Below are 18,319 nucleotides of genomic sequence, written 5' to 3'. Positions count from 1 at the left end.
GCATTCGATGGGCTTAGCTGCATTTCTAGGGTATCGGCATATTCGAGTTGCGTTCGCAAGAAATAGAAATTTGCCGAGTTCTTTCTTTCCTCCAACAACTACTGTCTGTCGTCGTCGTATTTTTTATTTCATTTGTAGCCTTTGCGCCTAGCAGCGAGGTGGCAAAAAGTGTCAGCGAAAAATGAATAATATACACAAACAAACAAACAAACGTAGAAACATACAAACGAACAAACACAGAGATGTATTTACTCATATCGTTGGCATCCATAATGAAATATGCAAAAATATAAAATAAATAGAAGATATGCAGCTGCAATGCACATGAGCAAACAGAGAAAAAATCAAGAAAAAAAAATACGTACATACGTATAGAAAATGGGGAGGCAAAAAGGATTTTATAACTGCAGTAATAAATGATAAACAAGTGCAAGCTTGGGGAGGAAGGACCAGGGAGGAGGGTCGACCATTCAGAGCCTCTTATTGAAAACTGCATGTGTGTGTGAGTTTGAATTTTCACACTCTATGTGTGTGTGTGTGTGTGCTTAGTACGTGCCTTGAAATGCAATAAACGAGCGTCAAAAGCAACCTCAGCTGCTTCCCGACCTGGTTGCCCGGGATCAGAGCTCATGATGCAGCTAGAATACTCCACATCGAGACGCACACACACAAAGTAGAGAATATATATACACACACACATATATATATATATATATATATATGTTATATGCAGTTATAAAATATTTTTGCATACTCTTGCGTTTGCTCGCTTTGTAAGTGGGTTTGTGAGCAGATTCAATTAATGTCGTAAGAAAAAGCAAGAGTGCTGCTTGCTGTTTGCTGCTGCATATGAAAAACGACAAGTGGCAAGTAGCAAGCACCAAGCACCAAGTTGCAAGTAGCAAGTGGCAAGTAGCATGTGGTGGCATGTGGCTTATCATGCACAACAAATTATGCCAACAAAAAAATAAGATCCTAATGCAATAACCCTAAAACGAAAGAGATGCTTTTACAAAATGCAGCACAACAACAACCGAACATAACATAACTTAGACGAAGCACTTAACGATGCCACTTTCGTGAATCAAAATTCGCATTGAAACCTAGCACAGAATGAGAATCTTACGTAACATAAACTTCATTTGATTAGAGAGGTGAAAATCGCCTACTTCTTTCAAATATACTGAAGAAATGAACCTTCGAGGTGCTACGGCACATTTAACAAATGTTTCATTGACTGTTTGCGTATATTGACATCATTACAACTAAAACTCGTTTAGCGGCATCAACTAGATTTAGAATTGGCTGTCAGGCGGAAATACTTTAGCTGCTTCATGTGTTCATATGATTATGAGCTTCATGTGGTTATATATTTCATTTTTAAATACCTTCAAGCAACATATTAACGTAATTGCAACTCTATCTCGCTTAGCGGCATCAACTGGAATTGGCTGTCAGGCGAAAATACTTTAGCTACATCATGTGCTCATATGATTATGAGCTTCATGCAGTTATATATTTCATTTTTAAATACCTTCAAGCAACATATTAACGTAATTGCAACTCTATCTCGCTTAGCGGCATCAACTGGAATTGGCTGTCAGGCGAAAATACTTTAGCTACTTCATGTGTTCATATGATTATGAGCTTCATGTGGTTATATATTTCATTTTTAAATACCTTCAAGCAACATATTAACGTAATTGAAACTCTATCTCGCTTAGCGGCATCAACTAGAATTCACTTGAGGCGAAAGCAATTTCATTGCAACATGTGTTAACGAGTTTCCTCTGTTTGTAATTCTCAGTTTTAATTTAGATTAAGCAATATGTTAACATAATTGCAACTCTATCTCGCTTAGCGGCACCAACCGAAATTGGCTGATATGCGAATGCATTTTAACTACAGCAAAATATATTTCACTTGGGTTGTTTAGATTTATATATTGTACTTAATTTGCTTTAAACCAGAAAAAATATGCCACTAAGTGAAAAATTGCAATTGTGGATGTGGCCCATAAGTGAGTAATTTCTGAAAACTAATTTTTTGTCATTTTTAATGACACTTTTGCCAGTTTCAGCAGTTGCACTTTGAGCGGTAAGTGATGCAACTTTTAAGAGAATATTTCAATAGATTATATATAAATCATGAATGAAAATATTAATTTAATATTCATCTAGCTAATTTATTAGTAAAGCTTGACTAAACAAAAACGAGTTAAAGTTAAATGAAATTATGATATAATATGAGAATAGCATGAAATGAATTGCAAATTGTGCAACAACTTTGGCCGTAACTAAAATGGAAAGCGAATGGAAAGATATTGAAGATAAAACAATAGAAAAGTCAAACCGCGAGCACACTTAATTTTAATGCAGCTGTTGCCAAAGCAATGAACGGAAGCAAGAAAATGTAACAACAACAAAAAAAAAAAGAAACGAGCAAAGAAAAAAGAAAAAAGACAGTAAAAATTAAAAGCACAAAAGAACAAAAATAGAGCAAAAATAAAATGATTGTTTTAGTTTTATTAAAATGAGTTTTTATTAAAAAGCCAGTGGCCAATCAGAAAAGTTTTGGGCGAGAAGTTGTCAAAGGCAGCAACGAGAGCAACAAGAGCCGTAAAAAGCGCTGCCAATTTGTGTGCAATTTACAGCAGAGCATGAGGGGTGAGAGGAGAGGAGTGGAGTGGAGAGGGGAGGGGAATAAATAACATAAAAAAGTTGCCAACTATTTAGCTGCACTGCATGGCATAAAAACTTGGCAGACACACGAGCAGACTAAAATGCTTCGACCGCGACGCCATAAAGCGTTCAACAGCAGCAACAGCAAGCCAAAACAACTAAGGATAGGCGACAGCTCACAACGAGACAACGAGGATATATACTCTCTTCATATATATAGACTATACTATATACTCTATGTGTGGTAACTCAACAACAACAACAACAACAACAAAGCGATGTCCCCCCGTCGAGTGGAGATGTTGCATTAACGCTGGCCAAAAATCTCTGCAGCTGCAGTTGAAGTTTTTCGCGCAAATGGCAAAGCGCAACACTCACCCAAAAAAAAAAAAAAAGAGAATAAAAGTTGTAGTGAAATACAGCAAATAAAAAATTAAATTAAATTATTTCGCGGACAAAGCAAAACTCTTTTTACACTATTGCCTCTCTCTCTCTTTCTCTCTCTTGCCACATTTGCAACAATAACGGTGCATTACAAGTGGCAAGCGTTGAGTTAGTTAGTTTGCTTCGCCATCTCTTCTGCCTTCACCTCGTCTCGACATCAACATCAACAGCAACCTCAACCTCAACCTCAGCATCTCGCAGCACATTCTCGTTACTCGTTACTCGGTCTCATCCTCATTTTCGCTCTCTCTCTCTCTCTCTGTAGCTCTGTCGCTGCGGTCTTGTTAGCCTGGCTGCCAAGTTGGTTAAAAAGTTGTTGATGCAGTTGCTGCCCGCGGGGCGCCTCCGAGGGCAAACGGGCAACAACATCGTGTGCCACGACAGTGAGAACATGTTCACGCGGATGGCCAACGACCTGCAAAGTCGCGACGACGACGGTGCTGTAGATGAAGAGAGATGGCGAGAGGGAGAGGGGAGTCTGCTCCAGGGTTGCCAACATATCCCACTCTTGTTTGCTGCATGGCAAACGTGTTGCTGCTGCTCTCAACTATGTTATATATTTTGCAATGCAAGCAGAATTATTTTCTATTTTTTTCCATTGTTTTTTTTGGTGCACGTGCTTTTACCACTTTAGCCCACTGTAACAATGTTTAATTAAAAAAAACGCAACAATAATGCAATTATTCTGCAAATATTCGCTGCCAAAAGCAAACTCAATGAACAATGCCGAGTTTTAGCGCTAGAGAAATCAACTTTCCTCCACGTATTTCGATCAAATGCAACTACAAAATCTCTCGTACTCAAGTGAAGAGAAATATTTTCGTATCAATTTGTTTGTAGCAAACGAGTTTTGCGGCACTTTCAAATTCAGATCAATGCACAAAATTGAATTTTGCAAACTTCAAGCAAATTTGTATTCAATTAAAAGCAATGGAATTTTGCAATATGAAAAAATCAAATTTTAGAAGTGCAATTTTTTTGATATATCATATTTTGACTTTAAAGCCAAATTATCATTGTCATTTTTGTATATTTTTGCTATTTTTTATATACTTTATTTTATTTTCTATATTATACTTATAATATTTTGAATAGATCACATTTGTGTGTTTATTCTTATGATATTTTTCTTGTAACTTATTTTATTTTAAAACCAACTTAAAGTTTGCTTAGGTTTATGAAACTTTTGATATATTATGCATTTCTTAAAATGTTACCTAAGTTTTCGTCAAATTTTAATCCTTAAAGTTTATAAAATTTATAGAAATGTATCATTTTATGCAGCTCTAACAAAATTCAGTTTTTAATTTGGTAAAACATTGAGAAATTTGTACCCGAAAAGCTTGCTCACTTTAGTTTGATCACAGACACAAGAACTCCACTGTTAAAGTTTAGTTTTTTAGCTTCTCTTGTCACAGCTTCATCACAATTAAAAGTAGCATAAAAAACCAATTGCACAAAATTAGCTTTGTATTAACATTATCACATTTTTGTTGTATAACGTTCTTCAAGCAGTTTTTCAGTTTTGCGTAGAATTTTGTGCTCATCGAGAAACATCGATAAAAAAAAAGTGAAATTGCTTTGAAACCATTTTATATTTAAACTCGCAAACTAACTTGACTTGCATTGCGACAACTTTTTAACTGTCCATCCAAATGTCAAGAAACTTTAGATTTAGTCAGCTGAAGAATAGTCCTATTAAAGTAACCCATTGATTTATCGAAAGCGTTAAAAGTTTTGGTTTACCCGCATGAATTAAAGCTGCTAATTTGTTCAGCAATAGTTACTTAAAGGATTTTTGTAACTTTCATTTTAATTTTGATGCTTTTAGTTTAAAAGGAAAGTTATTTCTTGAATTTATAAGGTGCTATGTTATTATACATAGTAAGCTTTAGCTTCCTATGTTACTTGAATTAAATTTAAGTGAAACGCTTAAAAATCTGCTTTTGTTTGAAATATTTCCCTTTTTGTATACGTAAATTTTAAATTTAAAGTTTCAGTAAAATTGATTATTTGAGTTCCATTTCGTTAATGGTCAAGGCAACGGAACAATGAGATTACTTTAAATCTGTTACTTTTTTAAATTTGTATTTTGAGTTTAAATTGTTTTATTTTTTCTTTTCAAATTTCCTAATTTGAGTTGAATTTTACTAATTTATTTTCATCTCTGCTTTTTCTCGATCCATTTTTCCAAATTTGTATACTTAAAGTTGAGAATAAAAGTCATTCTTTTATTTTAAGATGTTCTCTTATTTAAGTTTATTTACTAATTTGAATTGACTTTTGTTAGACACTTTTTTGATAATTTTGTACTTTAAGTTGAAAGTAAGAGAAAATTTGTATTTTAATATGTTTTCTTATTGAAGTACAATTGCTAATTTCTTGAATTTAATTAATGACTTTTGTAAGCCAGCTGAGCTATGCGAGTGCTTAAAAATCTGCTTTTGTTAGCGAAGTTTCTCGCAAGCGTTTTTTGCACAAAGTGCGCAGAGAATGTCTGAATTTCCATGGTTATGCTTAAGAGCAACTCTTGTTGTAGTTTGCAGTTGTGTATGTGTGTGTGTGTGTATGTGTGTGTGTGTGTGTGCGTGAGTGTGGCTAGCTGAAACAATGTGGCAACTCTCGCAGAACATCTTGTTGCATTTGCAATTTCCGGTTTTGCACACCAGCAGATCCGCATACACCGCATGAACACACACACACACACACGCACACTTACATGTGCATATATGACACACATCGTGGAATACACACACACACACTCACACACACACTTGCATGAGGCATGTTTTACTAAAAATGTGTCAACACACGAACGACAAAGCAAAAACAAACAACTCAAGTTCTTGTGTTGTGTTCTGCTCTACTCTGTGTGTGTGTGTTTCTGTATGTGTGTTGTATGTGTGTGTTTTGTGTGTGTGTGTGTGTTGTGTGTGGAACAAGAAACATTGCAAAGGCAGCGTGCTCGGTATTACAGTTTACTCCCGGATTCCCGTTCTCACTCACACTCACACATTCGCATTCGCATTTTCATTGCTATTCCTATTCCTATTCCGTATTTCGTATTTCGTATTCCGTATTCCTATATATTCCCAGGCACTATCTCAAAATCCGCTCGCAGTTCTTCCCCCTCTTTGTCATTCTCTCGTCTCTCGTGGTCATTACAATGCAAGTTGCAGAGCAAACAACAACGCACTGCAATGCTCCATCTCTCTCTCTCTCTCTCTCTCATCCTTTCTCTCTCACTCTGATTGCAGCATTTGTTTATGCCTTTCGCAAACTTGTGCTTTCAACTTCGTCTCCCTTCACGCTCAACAAGCGCTTCGTTTGGCGCTTGTCTTTTCTATTTCATAGTTGCCGCTGCTTCTTCATCTTGTACTTTTCGTCTTCGTCTCCTTTGTTTCTGCTGCTGCTGTTGCTGCATCTTCTTCTGCTTCATTTTTCCTCCTCTTTTTTTTTTTGCTTTTCGCGAAGTGCCTTAGAGCTTTCAATTGTCGCTAGACAAAGCAGCCACAACAACTGCAACAACTACAAAGTATGGATCAACAGCAGCAGCAACAACCGAGATAGAGAAAGATTCCTGCTATGCGTGGTGAGGGGGTGAAAATAGTAGTAAGGTGTAAGGTGGGTAAGCGGTTTGGCATAGGTAAAAATAAAGTCAAAAGCTGCTCCCAGGACGATTTTGCTGACAACTTTAAGTCGATGCTAAAGCACAGCAACTAAGCCAAGCGTAAAAGAGTGCAAATAAATAACAAAACAATTCGAGCCAAAGGAATTACGAAATCCTTCATCTTCAGAGTGTTGAGCTTTAAATGCTTTAAGTCCATTGTTATTATACTCAAGTGGAAATGTGAGTGGCAACTATTTGCTGATGTATTGATGTATTGTGTTTAATATTGTTCTTCTTCAATTGTTATTGTTTCATCTTACTGAAATGTTTGAACTTTTACTAATTATAGTCTTTGTGATTTCTGAAAATTTTGATTGCGAGCAGATAAAAATTGTAAAAGTGATTAAAAAATTACTTTTGAACGGGCTGAGAATCTGGTATATTTTGAACTCTTTGGGATATTTTGAATATGTGTTTAATGCAGTACTATACCTAAAATAGCCATTGGTATTTTTTTTGCTATATTTTATAATTAATACCGCACTGTTTTACACAGTATGGAATATTTTCAATGTTGCCCTATATCATTATACTAAAAATAGCCTTCAGTATTTTTTTCTTGAGTATTTTTGCGGTCTATGAATTCGCTATTCGGTTATTGTTTCTGCTTAAGTTAATATAATGTTTAGTTTATAATAATTTAATTGTGAGCATAACAAAGTAAAGAACTACACTGAAAAACAGGTAAAGCTTTAAAAAAAACTTGCAAGTTTTATCTACTTTTCTTGATTGTATAAAAAGTGATGTTCAAAACTCTAATCACTGCAATTACGCACTTCAAAAATAACTTGAAGTCGACTTGACAAATTTTGTGTTTACCTTAATGGCTTTCAAACATGTCAACGACAAAAGAAAAGAGTTAAAGACAAAGTCAAAGATGAAGATAAATAATTAAGTGGATGTGTGAATGTGAGAAATTTGGTGAAATTTGATATCCCCGGAAAAAGTTGACTACTCATAATCCGAAAGAGAATTTTGCTACGACCCTCGTCATAAGTGAAGTATGTTATTTATGTAAGCAGATAGAGAGGAGAAGGGGAAAGAAACATCATCAAAAGAGTTCACTCAGCAACGCTGTTGTTTATGATGCTGCTGTTAATTGAAACAATTTGAAGTCAACTTTAGCTGAAGTTTACTCATTTGCACTCGCGATGGCAAATACGCAGCAACAGCAACAGCAGCAGCAGCTCTCAGATGCAGGATAAAGCCATAAACTTGTTAAATGGCTGGCATAAAGGCAAACAATTTCCACTCGACAGAGAGTGTGTGGCATAAACACACACACACACACACACACACACGCAAATATAATAGCTGAGTTGAGGCTGAGGCTGAGGCTGATGCTGCATTGTCTTAACTGGCCGACGACAAGACGTGTAAAACAATCGCGAGTAGTTAATTTGTGTGCATACGCGTCGTATACGCATTCTGCCAAAGTTTATGCGAAATTAATCTTAATTGCTTGTTGTGTGTTGTATCTGGTGTTAAAGGCAGCTGCTGCCAAGACATAAGTCGCAATTAAAGTCAAAGATATTTAATAATATAGTTTGTGATGAAAGTAAAGTCTTAGACAAACTTCGCAATTGAAGTCAAAGATATTGAATAATATATAGTTTATGAAAGTTAAGTCTTATTTCACCATGAGGAACTTTGCAACTATAGTCAAAGATATTTAATAGTATATTTTTTATGAAAGTCTTATTTCACCAAGACAAATTTCGCTATTGAAGTCAACGATATTTAATAATATATTCTTGTGATGAAAGAGTAAAGCCTTATTCTACGAACAACATCGATCAACCTTATCGACTAATCAATTGAAATTTCTCGCCTTTCTTCGTTGCCTTCTGCTGCCGTCGGCAATCAAGCTGAGACGTAGGTGAATCCCACCTTAAGCTATCGGCGATTTCACAAAAGCACATTTACAATATCGAAACAACTTTTGCCAGCTGTCTGCATTGTGTCAGCAGCTTTAGACATTCCCAGAGTCTCGAAAGACTCTGAGACTCTGAGACTCTGTGAGACTCCCACGTACTCGTATGTGTTTGTGACGTTGTGACGTTGACGTTGCCCTTGTTGTCCACAAGCAAGAACACACAACACAAGAGAACACAACGCAACACAACAGAACACAACACAGCAAAACACACACAATTTTCTTCACACGCTGCTTTACGGGTCCTTGGCATTCTCTCCCCATGATGTGGCACAAATGGCAATGCGCTTAACGTGTTTCGTGTTCCGTGTTTTGTGTTTTGTGTTTTATATGTTCTCGCTGTTGTTGGCTTTCGTGATTGTTGTTGCCTATTTGGTCGTGTTGCTGCTGTTGCTGTTGCTGCTGTTGGTGTTGCTGTCGTGCATTGTGGGGCGCTGACACTGCAGCAATCGACGCGACGGCAGCAGCAAGAACAACAGCAACAACAACATCAACAACAACAACAACCACAATACGTGTCTGCTTGCCATGACGTTGTCTTTTGCCCAAACACAGAGAGAAAGAGTAAAAGAGAGCGAGATAGCTATACACCTTGGCCCACGCACAGACAATTTATAAAGGCCACAACAAATGTCTGGGGCTGTAAACTTTCCGTAAATCTTTGCAGCAATGTCTGTCAGACACAAGGACGATGTCGCGTCGCGACTCTGAAGGATTTTAAATGCCATTCGCATTGTTGTTGCTGCTGCTCTGATGTTGCTGCTGCTGTTGCACGTTCGCTGCATGTTTCCGTCAGCATGTCAGCATGCATGCACTCACAACACTTACACACACACACACACACACACACACTTACTCCCACACACACACACTCTCTCGCAATGAAATGACGTGCAAGATAATAGGAACTCCGACATCAATTCGAACTGCTGCTGCTGCTCTAAAGCAGAGGCAACAAAAAAATAATCAAAATTGACACTGTCTTAAAAAAATATTGGCAAACACGAAACTGCTTAAGAAACTATAAAATAAACGTGCTTAAGAAAATGAATAGTAAACGTTTCTGTAGCAAAACAAAACTTTAAACTAAAGTAAACTTATCTTTATATTTTGAAAATATTTCGAAAACAAAACAACAAATAAAAAACTATTGGACAAATTTATGAGCAATAAAAAAAGTAAACTAACATAAAATAATAAATAATATTATATTACTTTAAATCTTGAGACATAACACAGTAAACGTATCTCTATAATTATATTAAAAAGTAATATTAGGAAAAACAATATTTGCCCACTTTAATGAAGAATACATAAATAAATATTAAGAAATTGAACAGTAAACTTTTGAGAAGAAAATTAAATATCAAAAACAAAATAACCAATAAAGCAAATATTCAGGTATTTCTTAAATTTGAATCGAATTCTTATTTAAGTATATTTGCATTTTCTAATTTACACTTGAGACTTGTGGGATGGTTAATGAAATGAAATGAATTAATGAAAAGTTGACATAATTTTGCTCACTTAGAAAAGCTTACAAATATATCTAAATTTTAAAATTTTTATTGTTTTCTCAACACTTAACTCTTTCTTTGATCTGTCGAATAAGTAACATCAAATTTGATTGCATTATATCAAATAATACGTCGAAAGCGCAGAAATAAAATAATTTTTGCTTGACCCCAAAAAGTATGCTACATTAAATTGCAGCGCCGTTTAAAAGGATCGCAAACTGAAGAAAGCAGTGGAAAGTAGAACGGAGTCAAGGTATGTTTGGACTTTGGCAACGTTGTCAGCATTTTTGAGCCCCAGACAACATTATTTATCATTCGCCATCAGCTGTTTGGTTTCGCTGTTGTCGTTGTTGCTGCAGCTTTAGTTGTCATTGTAGTTGCGCTTGTAGCGTCTGCTGTCGCTGTCACGTTGCTGTTGTTGTTGTTGCATGCTGTGCTTTCATTAAGTTAATCCAGACATGATCATGCATACATTTCCCCAACACGCTTGAGACAGGAACAACAACAAAAACAACAACAACACCGACAAACATTTTTCGCCAACACTTTCATAAGACTTTCATGCCCATTGGCTGCTCTCCCTCTCCCACTCTCTCGCTCTCTCTTCTTGATGTAGTAGCAAAGTAAGTATATATAGCACACTTTATATACCTCTAAACATATACTTTTATATATATATATATATAGTATACTATATAATGCATGTAGCTTTCGCTTGGCACGTGCCACCTGCCGCGTCCCAAGTCTTGACAAATTTTTTTTCCCTTCGTTTTTTTTTGTGTGTCGTGTTGTTGTTGCTATGTAAATTTTGTGGAGCTGCTGCTTCTGTTTGAGTCGCCGCTTTTGTTGTTATACTTTTTGCTTGGCATTTGTGCACCTGTGAGCCAGTAAAGAAGTTTGCATTATTATTGCTGCTGCTGCTGCTGCTGTTCGTTCCTGCCATTGTTTTAAGGTTGTACAAACAGCAAAACATGTCTGACTGGGCATAATTTTGCCAACACAAAGCACAAGCCAGGGGGGTGGAGGGGGCGGGCGGAGAGAACGTAGCACAGATTTTATTTGACTTTTACTTTGCGGAGACTTTTTAAACCCATCCAAGAAATGAGCAAATACATGATCGTATCTTCTTTGTGCCTTCAAGTTACTCCACACAGACTCCACTTGATGGATATGCTCCTTTGATAGATGGCCTCTGTCTTTTGCTCTATTGTTGTTTTAGGCCATTTTTACTGGCGAGAAAAGTTCAAAAGCAATACACAACAATATCAAAATTTGACAACTTTTCTATAACCAAAAAGTTGCATATTTTGCTTTGCTTGCTTTCTTTTTTTTTGTGGTCTTTGCAGCCGTTCGCATAAGCTGCAAATTAATTGATATCCAACAGCCAGGTTGAGTGGCCATTAAATTGTGAATGAACAAAACTTTGCTAGCAAAATGATTGATTAAAGCACAAAGCGCAAAGTTTTGTCATCGATGAGACAACTGACCACTGTGAGTCATGCAATGGCATTAAAACAACTTTGCAGTGGACTTGAAAGTGCAGCAGCAAAAATGTTTATAAATTTAATAAACTCACAGTAAATTTACTTATTTCAGTTTCATACAATATATATATTCATGTATTTAGTACATAAATTGCAGTAGAAAGTAACACAACTTTTGACTTTAAATTTGACTTTGAACAAAGCTTCAGCAGATCCCTTTTTCTAAATAATTTCTCTGTTAGGTAAATCTTTAGATATATATAATAGTTATAAAACAACATTTGATTATAGGTAAAAGCTAAAGCAACATATTTTTAAACTGTTTTTGTAATATTAATATTAATATTAATATATTAATATTTTGTATTAAGCCCCTTCTTATAGGAAAAAAATGATATAAAAGCTTTAGAAACACTTTTTTAAGCTATTTTTTCTTCAGCTTAGTAAATTTTTATTTAAAGCCGATTTCTTAAGGTAACATATGACTTAAATTTGGCCTAAAAAACCAAAGCAAAACTTGTATGTAATCATTTTTTTTATTACTTAATTAAGTTTATACCATTGTATTAATGCGCTTATCTTGGAAAATTCAATAAAGTCCAGTCCAAAATGATGCAACATTTGATTATAAAAGAAAGCTACGTCAGCACTTTTTTTAAAGTATTTTTTTTGTGTTTTGTAAATCTTTGTATGAAGACATAAGTCGTCATAATAGTTTGATTTATAATTTTGATTTCAAATTTGTTTATAAAGCACTTAACTTTTTGGATTTAATAGAAAGTAAGCCAACATTTGACTTTACATTTAGCTACCACAGAAGGCAGCAGCACATTCTTTTATAATATATTCTGGGACTATATAGAATCTGCAGTCTAACTAAAGAGTTGCAACATTCGCTGTAAATTAGTTAATTATGAATATTGTTCAATCACAACATTCTATTATATATATAGTACAATAAATTAGACTTAAGTTAATGTCAATCTATGTTTTTTTTCGCTTTCTCTCTCTCTCTCCCCTTCTATCCCTCTGTCTCGGCTTTTTTTTGTGGGCTGTGACAAGGCTAGAGCGTCGCAGCAATCATAAATAATGATTGCAAATATTATGAGCTATCATAAAAGCGGAAAAAAGTCGCAAAAATTCAACTTTGTATCGCTCAGCAGCAAAGCACACACACACGTACACACACAGTCGTAGTAGTATCTCGTATTCAACCATAAATAAAGACAATAAATATGATGATAATTAAGTGCGCCGCACATTCTCTCAATTTAGCCTTATTAACCCAAAAGGGAGAAACACAGCACAACAACAAAAAGCGAACGGAGCGAACGAAGCGAAGCGAAGTGAAGGGAAACAAGCGAAAAGACAAAAAAATGAAATGAAATGACACAGATATTAATTTCCCCACATACACGACGGCGAAGAAGAAGAAGAAGAGAGTCCGCAGTCACGACACATACGACGCAGTCAGAAGAAGAAGAAGCACCAGAGGAGCACCGAAAAGGAAAGGAAGCCAAGAGGAGACAAACTCTCTGTGGGGTGGGAAGCTGAGGGGTGAAGGGGGGCATAAAGCCTTAACGTAAACGAGTAAATTGGCAGATTTAAGCAGTAAACACAAAAAGTGGGCAACAAAACAGGCCCATATGTCTGCTGGTGTGTGTGTGTGTGTGCGAGTGTGTGTGTGCGTATATGAGATATGAAAATATAAAGAAAAATGTCAACAATCTATTGACAGCTGAGACTGTAACTGATTGTGCGGCAGTTTTGGCATTAAAGCAAAGCAGGGCACGTCGCAAACAAAGCCATAAGCACACCAGACACACACACACACACACACACACACCGTACACACACACACACACACCGTATACACTCACTTTAGGAACACTCGCTGGTAAACACACCCAATGCGGAGGAGGCAAACACAATGCTTGTAATTTAGATGTCAATAATTTTGCAGTACATACTTTTTGGGGGCGACAAATATTATTGCCTGGCCTACATGGAGTGTTCCCCAGTGGCTGCAACAACAACAACAACAACAGCCACAAACAACAACAACAACACACATATGAGACGCCTACGGCAACAATAAAATAATGCGCAAATGCCTCGAAATTTATAACAAATAAATAACAATTATATGAAACCGAGCAAAATTCTTTATTCTTTATAACCCCCTCAGACCCAATAATAATTCATACCTTCGATAGCCGGCTTGCTTGTTATCACGGGTTTTTTCTCTTTTTTTTTTTGGGTGTGGTTTGATCCATAAATGATGTGATTAATGGGCAACATTAAATATAGAAAATAATGATACTTAAATATTTATATATGAACATTTGAAATTTAGAATTAGAAAATAATAAAACTTAAAATCTTCAATGGCAATAAGAGCGCATATAAGGCCAAATAAGTTGGTTAACAATTATGTTTGAATAGTAGGGTAAATACCATAATATCAACAGTATTTTTGATTCCCGATTATGATTGCGATCAGACAAAAATTGCCTATATAAATAAAAAAAATACTTTTGTATGGCAGGTCTTAGTTACTTTGGCTGACAATCTTATATATTTTGTACTCTATGGTATATTCTGAATGTATATTCATATACTGTATCATATACCAAATATATACTTTGGTATATTTTGCACATAGTACTATAGCTATATACCAAATAAACCATTTTTTAGAAATTAAATTCAAAAACATTCAAACAAAGAATTTATAAAATTGCTTAGAATCTTATTATTATAAAGTATTTAAGTATTTAAAATACACTAAACGATATTTATTATTTTTGCCAAAGAAAATTGATGCAAATGATGCTGCAGGCAACCTTTTGCCATAAATACTTTTGCTCAAAATATATGTTATATATATTTAAAATAGAAGCAGACATACGCACATTCGCATTCAAGTGCCACAAAGTCTTTTGAATTGCTTTGGGGGCTTTTATTTACAACTGTGGCTCACACCTTTTGGGCCATAATGCCAGAGTTGGTTGTTTGTTGTTTGTTGTCTGAGTTGGGCTCTGAGGTTGTAATAAACAATTAAAATAATGCTAAATGTTGTGGTAAAATGCGCAAAATACCAGACATAGTCATTGACAGAAACCGAGCAACAGAGAACGGAGAACAGAGAACCGAGAAACGAGAGACAAAAGGATGCCCAATGGCTAAGCGATGGCAGAGTAAACCACAATTAAGGGCAAACAGCTTCAGCAGGGTTAAATAAAACAAAAAAAAAAAAGGGAGAAAAAGAAAAAGGGATGCGACTCCAATGGGTTCCTCGTCTCTGTACAGTGAATGTGTGTGGTCCACAGACCTCAGTCCAGGCTCGAATAATGAGGCAAACCGCAAAAATTACACCAATGCGCAATGCAAAGAGAGGCAGAGAGAGAGAGAGAGAGAACCGATGAAACATTGTGTAAAATTGTTTCTCTCAATTCGAGCAAAGTGAAATGTGCCAAAGTGAATAATTTCTTTTTAATTTCCACTTAAGTGCTTTTTAAATGATTTGCAAAAAAAAAACCGAAGAGAAGAGTATATTTATATATACTGTCACTTTTAAAATGTCTGGTGTTAAACAAAAATAACAACAGCAGAAATAAAAAGTGCTGTCAGAATGACACGAGGATATATAGGCATAGAGAGAGATTGGCAGCGGAATAATATTGTAAGTCAGCAGCACCAGAATCTGAGCTCGCCTCCTCAAGATGTGCTTCATCTTCTTCGTGTTGTCGTTGTTGTTATTGGGCTGCCAGTTTGCTTTTGTAATCGACTTATTCATAGCCTACAAGATATTGTCGAGACAGCTGGGTGGAGGTCACAGCTTGGCTTGCCGCTGTCTGCGATTCCGCATTCGCATTCGCTTTGTTTTTATACCCGTCATCCATTGGGTATAAGGTATATGTTGACTATGATAGTATATTTGTATACCACATATAGCAACTCGGTATATTTTAGTATTTTTTAAAAGGGGGTTTTGTTTATTTGATTGCTTTGGTTGACAATCTAACATATTTATACTATCTGGTATATTTTGAATGGTATATAGATATACCAAATATATCAATCAGTATATTTAAGTATTTTTACAGACCGGTTCTGGTTGCTTTGATTGGAATTTTACATGTTGAAGGTAATAGTATATACGTACACTCAATGTGCCAATTTGGTATATTTTAGTATTTTCTTTCAAACAGGTTTCTGATTTTTTTTTATTGCTTTGGTTGACAATCTGGCATAGTTATCCTATCTGGTATATTTTGAATGATATATAGATATACTAAATATAGCAATCAGTATATTTTTAGTATTTTTACAGACCGGTTCTGGTTGCTTTGATTGAAATGCCAAATTCGTGTATTTTAGTATTTTTCAGTATATTAATTTGATATATTTAACAAGAAGGGTTTGATTGCTTTAACTGACAATCTGGCACAATTTTTATATGAAATATTTTGAATGTAAAAATATACTTATATACCAAATGTAGCCTTTGGTATATTTTAGTATTTGTGTAGTACAATTCCACACACTCATAATTTTATTGCAAATATCTTACGGGTATCACACAGTCGACCACACTCGAGTGTAGCTTTCACACTTCTCTCTCTCTCTCTCTCTCCCTCTCGGCTCACTTTATTTTTGTGTGTGTTTTTGTTTTTTTTTTTTTGGTGGGCGACGTGCCGGTTAAAAGGCCAACTGCGTTGCCAGCATCTGTCATTACCGTTATTTATGGGTCGCATTTTAAAACACATCAAATGGGGAGCAACCCAGAAATGTGTTCAACCTCATCAATGGTGGCTGCAAACCGACAAACAAAAAAAATACAACCGAACAGAAAAGAACAGAACAGAGGAAAACATCCGTATTGACAGCTGAGCCTGGCACACACCCACACGAACACACACACACACACACACACTCCCAGAGCAAGGACACCATTTGACAGTCACAATAGGCGCAAGGAGTGCGTGAGGAACAAGCTTCACTGCGAGCAACAATATCAAGATAAGTCACAAATTTATTTTATATTTTTCAATCATAATAAATTAACTCGAAATACGACTTAAGGCCATGTTCAATATTTTGACAAAGATTAAAAATAAATTTAAAATGCATACGAAAATATTGGAAAATAACAAACAATTGAAAAAAAAAACTACTGGAATGTTCAATTGGAAACTAATGGAAAAGATAACTTCATAAATTTTAAACAAAATTATTAAAAAGAATAGAAAATAAATTGTGAATTCATGAAGACGAATAGAAAAAATGCATTTGCAATGCAATTCAAACAAATTTCATAATAAATATGATCAAGAAAATATTATATAAGAGATTAATGCCAAATTAATATACCGATTATTTATAAAACAAATAAATTCCTTCGAACACTTTAAACTTTAATGAATTAAGATTACAGCGAAAAGAGATAAAATACAAATGAAATACAATTTTGAATATAAATGAAATATGAAATTAAAATGTTGAAATAAATAGAAGATTATTAATATTTTGTTAACATTTTGTGCTTTAATATAATTATTTATGACTTAAGTACATTTAATTTCAGGAGAGAAAAGGGGCAAAAATTGTTGCATTTTGTGCATATTTAAATGAGTTTTTGTTAAAAAAAAAAGATGAGTGAATAACGAATAACGAACAACAATATGTTTGCTGATACGGACTTTAATAGAACTGAGAAGCAAGTGCTTGGCAATTGCGGAATAAAATAAAACTATCAATTAAAACTAAAAAAAAAAAAAATAAAGATACCTATCAAACATTGTTGCCATTTTGAGAATTAAAATTATGATTAGGTATACTTAATTTAAAAAAACCAGCAACAATTTAATACCATTTTGGGCTTTAATAGAAACAAAAATACTTTTGCTCGATTGCATATTTAATTTTGGACAAAGAAGTGAGCCGAGAAATGCCAGCGATTCAATGTAAATGCCAAAAGTGCTTGATTTGATCAACATGACAGGAAAAGAGAGAGAGAGAGAGAGAGAGAGAGAGAGAGAGAGAGAGAGTGGGAACCTAAAGCAGCAAACAGCAAAATAGCAAACCAAAAGCGGCTCCCGAATTCCGAATTCCAACGAGTCGACCTATTGACCAAGTTACAAAATCTGCTTGGTTCCTTTTTTTTGCGCCCATTGCATTGGGGAGAAGAGTCAGCAGCAGCAACAGCAACAGCAGCAACTCATGTGCCTAGATCCGAATACGAATACGAATATACAAATATACGAGTATATAGCACAAGAGAGTACATACATATAGAGGGCGAGAGAGAGAGAGAGAGAGGGGATGTGTGTTGCTTTCATACACATATGAGTTATGCAAACTGTGGTAACTGTTTGCTGTGGCGTATTTCATTTCCAGCAGCCACTTCAAATGCGGTTGGCAGCATTTGGGCCGCGGAATCAAGCGCCAAGAGACCTCATAAAAACGACTAACGGCACAGTGCACAGCGCACCAACACATATTAAAATGTGGTTTAATGGCACACTCATACACACACACACACACACACACACACATACACTGTAGCATACATCCGCTCACAC

The sequence above is a fragment of the Drosophila sulfurigaster genome, chromosome X, assembly GCF_023558435.1.
Source record: "Drosophila sulfurigaster albostrigata strain 15112-1811.04 chromosome X, ASM2355843v2, whole genome shotgun sequence".
In the NCBI taxonomy this organism is placed as follows: Eukaryota; Metazoa; Arthropoda; class Insecta; order Diptera; family Drosophilidae; genus Drosophila; species Drosophila sulfurigaster.
The sequence above is the reverse complement of the archived record's forward strand: the minus strand, read 5'-3'. Positions refer to the sequence as shown.